The following is an 8,295-nucleotide window of genomic DNA, read 5'->3' on the forward strand; positions in this document are numbered from 1 at the left end:
TGAGACATTGAGTATGCTCCGGTGTATGGGGTGAATTTTTAATTCAGAAAAGTGAGTGGAGCAGGCACTTATGTTGGTAACAACAAGATATGAAGTGAGTAGAAAAGTGCCAGAAGACAATAGAGAATAAAAAATTTTTTTTTACCAACATAAGTGCCTGCTCCACTCACTTTTCTGAATTAAAAATTCACCCCATACACCGGAGCATACTCAATGTCTCAATCGTTTCTATGTTATATGTTTGTGATGAGAATATTGGCTATTAAGCTTAACTGCTGGTCAAAATTATTTCGTGATGGTGGTGAACGAATCGGCGATCTCAAGAAGTGGGTGAGAGAGGGATCTAGAAATGACTTTGGGTTTGAAACGAATATTTTTGTGTTCGTGGATAGCTCACACGGTAGAGCCACGCTCTCATCTGCCAGGCGGAGTTGTCGTACCAATAAGGTCGCAGGTTCAAACCCCACCACCGCCGCGAACAAAATTTTTTATTCTCTATTGTCTTCTGGCACTTTTCTACTCACTTCATATCTTGTTGTTACCAACATAAGTGCCTGCTCCACTCACTTTTCTGAATTAAAAATTCACCCCATACACCGGAGCATACTCAATGTCTCAATCGTTTCTATGTTATATGTTTGTGATGAGAATATTGGCTATTAAGCTTAACTGCTGGTCAAAATTATTTCGCGATGGTGGTGAACGAATCGGCGATCTCAAGAAGTGGGTGAGAGAGGGATCTAGAAATGACTTTGGGTTTGAAACGAATATTTTTGTGTTCGTGGATAGCTCACACGGTAGAGCCACGCTCTCATCTGCCAGGCGGAGTTGTCGTACCAATAAGGTCGCAGGTTCAAACCCCACCACCGCCGCGAACAAAATTTTTTATTCTCTATTGTCTTCTGGCACTTTTCTACTCACTTCATATCTTGTTGTTACCAACATAAGTGCCTGCTCCACTCACTTTTCTGAATTAAAAATTCACCCCATACACCGGAGCATACTCAATGTCTCAATCGTTTCTATGTTATATGTTTGTGATGAGAATATTGGCTATTAAGCTTAACTGCTGGTCAAAATTATTTCGCGATGGTGGTGAACGAATCGGCGATCTCAAGAAGTGGGTGAGAGAGGGATCTAGAAATGACTTTGGGTTTGAAACGAATATTTTTGTGTTCGTGGATAGCTCACACGGTAGAGCCACGCTCTCATCTGCCAGGCGGAGTTGTCGTACCAATAAGGTCGCAGGTTCAAACCCCACCACCGCCGCGAACAAAATTTTTTATTCTCTATTGTCTTCTGGCACTTTTCTACTCACTTCATATCTTGTTGTTACCAACATAAGTGCCTGCTCCACTCACTTTTCTGAATTAAAAATTCACCCCATACACCGGAGCATACTCAATGTCTCAATCGTTTCTATGTTATATGTTTGTGATGAGAATATTGGCTATTAAGCTTAACTGCTGGTCAAAATTATTTCGCGATGGTGGTGAACGAATCGGCGATCTCAAGAAGTGGGTGAGAGAGGGATCTAGAAATGACTTTGGGTTTGAAACGAATATTTTTGTGTTCGTGGATAGCTCACACGGTAGAGCCACGCTCTCATCTGCCAGGCGGAGTTGTCGTACCAATAAGGTCGCAGGTTCAAACCCCACCACCGCCGCGAACAAAATTTTTTATTCTCTATTGTCTTCTGGCACTTTTCTACTCACTTCATATCTTGTTGTTACCAACATAAGTGCCTGCTCCACTCACTTTTCTGAATTAAAAATTCACCCCATACACCGGAGCATACTCAATGTCTCAATCGTTTCTATGTTATATGTTTGTGATGAGAATATTGGCTATTAAGCTTAACTGCTGGTCAAAATTATTTCGCGATGGTGGTGAACGAATCGGCGATCTCAAGAAGTGGGTGAGAGAGGGATCTAGAAATGACTTTGGGTTTGAAACGAATATTTTTGTGTTCGTGGATAGCTCACACGGTAGAGCCACGCTCTCATCTGCCAGGCGGAGTTGTCGTACCAATAAGGTCGCAGGTTCAAACCCCACCACCGCCGCGAAAAAATTTTTTATTCTCTATTGTCTTCTGGCACTTTTCTACTCACTTCATATCTTGTTGTTACCAACATAAGTGCCTGCTCCACTCACTTTTCTGAACGAATTATAATCTATTTTTAGAAACAGATTTATCGAATCTTGGTCCGGATTCTTATCTTGGTGACAAGAGACAAGCAAACATAGTAACTCTTTTTTTCGTGAAACGTATGTTTAGTCAATTTCGCGCATAAAGAGGCACTCGGCACTCACTCACTCCGCAAGTCAGTAGTAGGTGGTTATCAGTTATCAGTTTTAATTCTTAGTCAAACGCTTCATCAAACCCATTATTGAGTAGCATGTTGATGCCTGATGCCAGTTGAAGCCATCTCGACGTCGTGAAATGGAGCATCTTCTGTCATAGCTGTAGAATCGTCAGATGCCGCATTTAAATCCTCCATTCCAGGCGTTGCTGTTGCCATATCGATCTTCGAAATGATTTGGTCTAGACGTCAAGTTGACCCGTTCTATGTCTGAAGAGATTTTAAAGTGCAATACCTAACATTGTATCTTGATCTACAAAAGAGTCTTTTTAAATGAACCGCTGTGTTTCTATATTTTTCAAGAACCAATGATTATCTGATAACCACTGACAACTGACTTGCGAAGAGAGTGGCCGACGGACGTCCTCTCTATAGCCGCAAGTATTTTTTCGTCACTTGCTGAGTTCCAAACTAGACGTCTATGGCATCGTGGGGTAAATTGATGCTGGAGGCATCATTGAAGAGACACCGAAATAATTTAAATGGTAAGTTATTGGCCATTCTTATTACATCACTGTTGATTTAAGATTTTCAATAGGGTAGACATCACACTAGGTACTTTGGTAAAAAATTCAAATTGGATTGAGCTCAATGAAACCTATATCATTTTAAAGTGCTTTTCAACACGATTCTAATGATACCAAAATTGTGAAAATCAGATAAGCAGAAAAAAAGTTGTGTTAGTTTAAAGGCTGACAAATGGTCTTCTATTTGCCTTTGTTATTTACTGACGGACTTTGTGACCTGAAAATTGTTGCATTTCCGGTAGTAACCGCCATTTGGATTTCAAAACTGGTCTAAAATGACCGCTAAGATTTGAGTAAGGATTTTACTGGAACGAATTTCATGGATGCGGTATACAACTTTGCCCTGAATTTAATTTTATAAAAAAGTTAAGATGTTAAATAAACGTGCCAGCATGAAATTTTGATTTACCAAGTTCTAATCTTTTAATTATCCAAAGCTAAATTATACCCTATTTTATCCATAATCAAAAGTTATACTAAATTGTCATTGATTTTAAAATAAACTACACCAAACGATAGAGTAATTGCTCCTGAAGAAAATAAGACATAAATCATTAAAATCCATCCATAAACAAAAAATCTATGGAACTTTTTCTGAGACCCATCACTCAAAAGTCCAAAAAATCGGGTCACAGCCACTAGGCCATTTATCGGCTCCCTGCTGGAGGGCCAAATGGACGTTTACCAAAGTACCTAATCACACACACACCGATTGATGATTGTCACTTGTCAGTCAGTCATTTGGAAGTGGAGTCAGATAATTCGGGAACTTCTGTAGACTGTAGATTCACACTAGTGAGTAAGATCTGTCGTTTACTACTACTACTACTACTACCACTACTACTTTTAGTTTTAGCGCTATCCAACTCAACACTTCTCGTGTTTATTTTATTTTGGCAAAACTAGAATGGATTTTTGAAAAGAATATAAAAATAATTTAAACTTAAACCTGTCTTTGCATCTTGCTTTATGCATACAGTATGCCATATCACAAAATCATAGTTTAATGTTGAGAATATGCTATTTCTTTTGTAACTTCAGATCAGAGAGATTTGAGCTTTAAAAATCCTGAAAAATGTCTTGCTGTCAATCCAGACAACCCTTTTGATGTGATCTATGATGTTAATGGTAAGAATGTAATTTGATGAGGAAATGAATAACATTTAGGTACACATAGTTTGCTTTTTTTTTTTTTTTTTGAGTCATGATGTGTAATACTATTACAGTCCACTCCGGATAATTGCAACTCGTTTAATCGCAACTTTCGGTTAATCACAATATTTCCTAAGCAATGGAAATAATTCTATATAAAAGTCACTGGTTAATTGCAACAAACTTCGGTTTTTTAAAAAGTGGTAAATTCAAGAAATCAAACAGTATATCATGATTAAATTTCATCATGGATGAAATCGTGACAGGTTGAAGAATCGAGAGTGAGCAGGATTTAATGCTAGAGTCGAAAGAGGGCGGGGCTCTGCAGTATGGGTTTGTGACGTCATCGGTGGCCATTAAATAGAAGAGGGGTGGGGCTGGTCATAATCTTGACAGCAGGTTATAAATGACAGTTATAAAGAGAGACTGAGCGATATCCTTTGTTTTAGGATTAACAACTGTGCATTGTGACCAACGAGTTTGGTGAGAGCTTATTGTCTCTCATTAAGGCTAATCTCTTTAACTCTGACAAATGTTGAATTGTTGAGAAAAAAGATTGAAACTTCTTCCAATCTGAATAAGATATCGGCTTGCTTCATAGCTGCTTTTGGTTGACAAATCTACACGGGGCTGCCATATGGTTTTTGTTTCAATCAAATTGCTCTGTATGTGGTGGACTAAGAATATTATTTACTGGTTTGAGTTGACAATAAATGTGTAAAATGTTGAAATAGTGGACAGGAAACTGAATTTCGGTTAATCCCAACATTTTCGATGATCCCAAGGTATTGCGATTATCCTAAGTGGACTGTACCTGAATCTTGAACGAAAAACTATCATATGGATATGATTATAGACAGATTGGTTTCTGGAATTATATTTCCGTCCTCCCTTGCCAACTCTGACGTTCTTGAAATTTAAAAGAAAATAGCCAGAAGGTTTCGGACTTAATTTTCTTTTTTTTTCCAAAGGACAATAGTCATAAGGTAAATAATTTTAAAAAATCCTTTTACAGCACAAGATGGCATGATTTTTTGTTTAAGAGTTTAGAGAAAAACTTGCACATGATAGTCTTCAGCTTTTTTTTGTTGTTTTTATTTTCTATATAGACTCCAACTCAGAGCCTGAAAGTGATGCAGAACAAAGTTCCATATCACATGATTCATTTGTGGTAAGTATGTACATTAAAATAAAATCATAACATTTGTATAGCGTTTATCCACAGTTGGCACCATGCTCAAAATGCTTCACATCACCATATTTTGTGATGGACAAAACACATTTGCCACAAAAGATGAGACCTGCAGTCTGTTAGGCGCAATACAATATTTCAGGACAAGGACAACACTGTTTTACACCAGTGAGATCTCCTAGTTTTTTGTTGTTAAAAATTTTTCTTTGCAGTGGACTTCGCCAACAATAACACTATTTTAAACCTTCCTCGTTATATTTTGAAGTGATATTCATTGATGAGCCATTCACATTTGAAGTCGTTTGTTTTTTATTTGACAAAATGTGAAAATGATGCGTTTCCAGGAAAAATTAAAATAGCTTCTGTTGGGATTATACTTTTGATCTCGCATTTTGTCCAAATTCTCTTGCATCGTAATGTTTATCAACTTTTTTTGTTAACTATATTGCAGTTGCAAGGTTAGGAAGTTCATATTGTTGCAATGACAACCGTTTATATGTCCAGAATCGTAGTGATATAAAAAATTGTTTTGTAGTTGTTGGTCCTGGTGTAGGATTTAAAGAGTTGGTTAAAAACGGTTTACTGAAACCCTGGTTGGTGTATCTATATTTATCCAAGCACAGTTGAACATATTAAATACTTAGACAATATGTCTGCCTTTCTCAACTCTTTTTTATTATACTTGCATTATTAACCAGCTAATTGTTTAGTTAGATTATTAAACAATGGCTCTTCATGTTTATTGTCAACATGAATAAATTGATTGATCTGTCATCTTTTCCACAAAATATACAGGGTCCCGATTTTGTTGCTGACTCCGAGTCTGATTCCTCTACGTACTCTGTGAGGTACCCAATGCTGAGTACATCATTGTCTTTGGAACCTAGTGCTCATTCCCCAACTCAGTCAGAGCCTCATCCACAACTATCACAGACTGAACCTCGTTGCCAGTCTGGGACCCAGGTTCAACCCGAATGCTATACACTTGCAAACCAACGTGTTACGTGCAATGGTGAGTCATTTTTTTGTCATTCTTCTCCTTTGATATTTGTGGGATCAATTTTAATTTACCCATTCCTTTTACAAGAAAACTTCCACCCCCTCCATGGTGCTGCATTTGTGTTATTGCATTTTTTCTGTTTTGGCAGTGCTGCGTCGCAAAATACGCTACCATTTTACATAACAAGCACAAATCCAAATTTGATAGGGTGGACATCTTAGAATCTGAAACCCCAATGTGTGAGTGATATCAGTGAAACCAGCCATAAAAATGTTCATGTTTATTTTATTGGGGTTTTTTTTGTCTGTAATAGACTTAAATTGCTTGTATTGTAAGTGTTAAAATGGTTTTTTTTGTTACAACCCATCTATATATTAAAACTGTTTCTTTGTATTTCTATGATGCTTAAGGCTTTTTTTCACAGACCAGCTGGAAACTTAACGAGAATCAGAGTAGATAACATTTTTATTAATCTTGCAACCTAAACAGTATATGATGATTGGGAGCATTTAAAGAAAAGCACATTTTCTTTTTAATTTGTCGGTACTAAAATTATACTTTGATAATGTCTGCTGTGCTACAAACCCTTTTGACTTCCAGGTTCAATATTTTTCTTTATTCTAAAATTCTTGGGTTTCCTTTCAATGATAACTGAGATCATTAAAATTCAGCTCACAACATGATGTGTGTAGATTTGATGAAAACATATGTTCGAGTTGAGAAGCAGTGTTCACGAACTTGCTGATCGTTTTTACTAGCATTTATTTTCCTAACTTACCTGTGTCAATTAACAAAGGCAAGACTCAAATATTTTCTATCTGAACAGTGTGTTTGTTATTGAAATATTTCCGGCATATACATGTCATATTTCATTCCCACAAAATATAAATCAGGATTAAGTTGTCTGGGCATCAGCATCGTTCAGGCAGTTGGGGGGAAGTCTTTAAGGAATTAATGAAGCCGATGCTCAACCGGTCTGGAGGACGTTTGATTGATGTCGGCTGTTTGTTCTGCCTGCCGGTGATGTTTTCTCACTCCCTCAATGACAAAGAAAGTCATTGTTATGACTATGAACTATAGTCTATTATTACTTTTGTTACTATATTAATTGTTACTTATTGCCGCTACTGTTATTATTATTATTATTATTATTATTATTATTATTATTATTATTATTATTATTATTATTATTATTATTATTATTATTATTATTATGATATTGCCTTCATTGCATTCTATTACTATTATTGATATAATTAATTTCTGATTGTTGTAAATAATTTATGTGAATTGAATTTTGTCGATTGGCCAAGGGCCTACAATAAACTTAAATGAAATGTTAGTCTTTGGATAGGACTTGGGTCTATTCTTGATTGCTTTTCCGCCTGGGTCGAGTGAAGCATTTGGAGTAAATTTTGTTGCTCAACGTAAAAAACATGACGCTTACCATTCCGCTGATACTGATACCTCCAAGGGGTGGTTGGGGAAAAACCTAAAATTCTTTTGACATTCTGTCTGATTATTCGCTGAAACAACAAAGGACAATCTATGTATTCAGATGAGACTTCAATGTGTTACTATTCCGATTTATGTTCATATTTTGATTATAATGAAGAGGGAACCCTGAACCCAGTGAAGTGGGTGGATTGATCTATTTATTTCTATTTCAAAACAAAAATATGGCGTCTTTTCACTGGATTTGTTATGTGGCAGAGGTCTCCACAAATCTAACATACCTCTTCCAAAGGAATAGATGGTAGAAAAGTATATAACAAGAAGGAATTATGACAGTTACTTGTCCAGGCCTTAAATATTTGGAATGCTATTCCTCTCTATCGCTGTCATGTAGCTGATGTGCATACGATCTGTCTATTGATTTATTTTCATAGTTCATAGCATGATGTGCTTTATTTTCTTCTTTTTTTTTCCAGAGAAATACAAAAAGCCAAGGAGACCCTGTCCATACTGTGGACAGTTGCAAACAAAACTCTCAAGGCATTTGATGAGGAAACACAAAGATGAGACAGAAGTTACAGAGGCCATGAAACAGCCTGTAAAGGA

Source organism: Berghia stephanieae, chromosome 1 (genome assembly GCF_034508935.2).
Source record: "Berghia stephanieae isolate SIO BIC M18660-M18661 chromosome 1, UCSD_Bste_1.3, whole genome shotgun sequence".
In the NCBI taxonomy this organism is placed as follows: domain Eukaryota; kingdom Metazoa; phylum Mollusca; class Gastropoda; order Nudibranchia; family Aeolidiidae; genus Berghia; species Berghia stephanieae.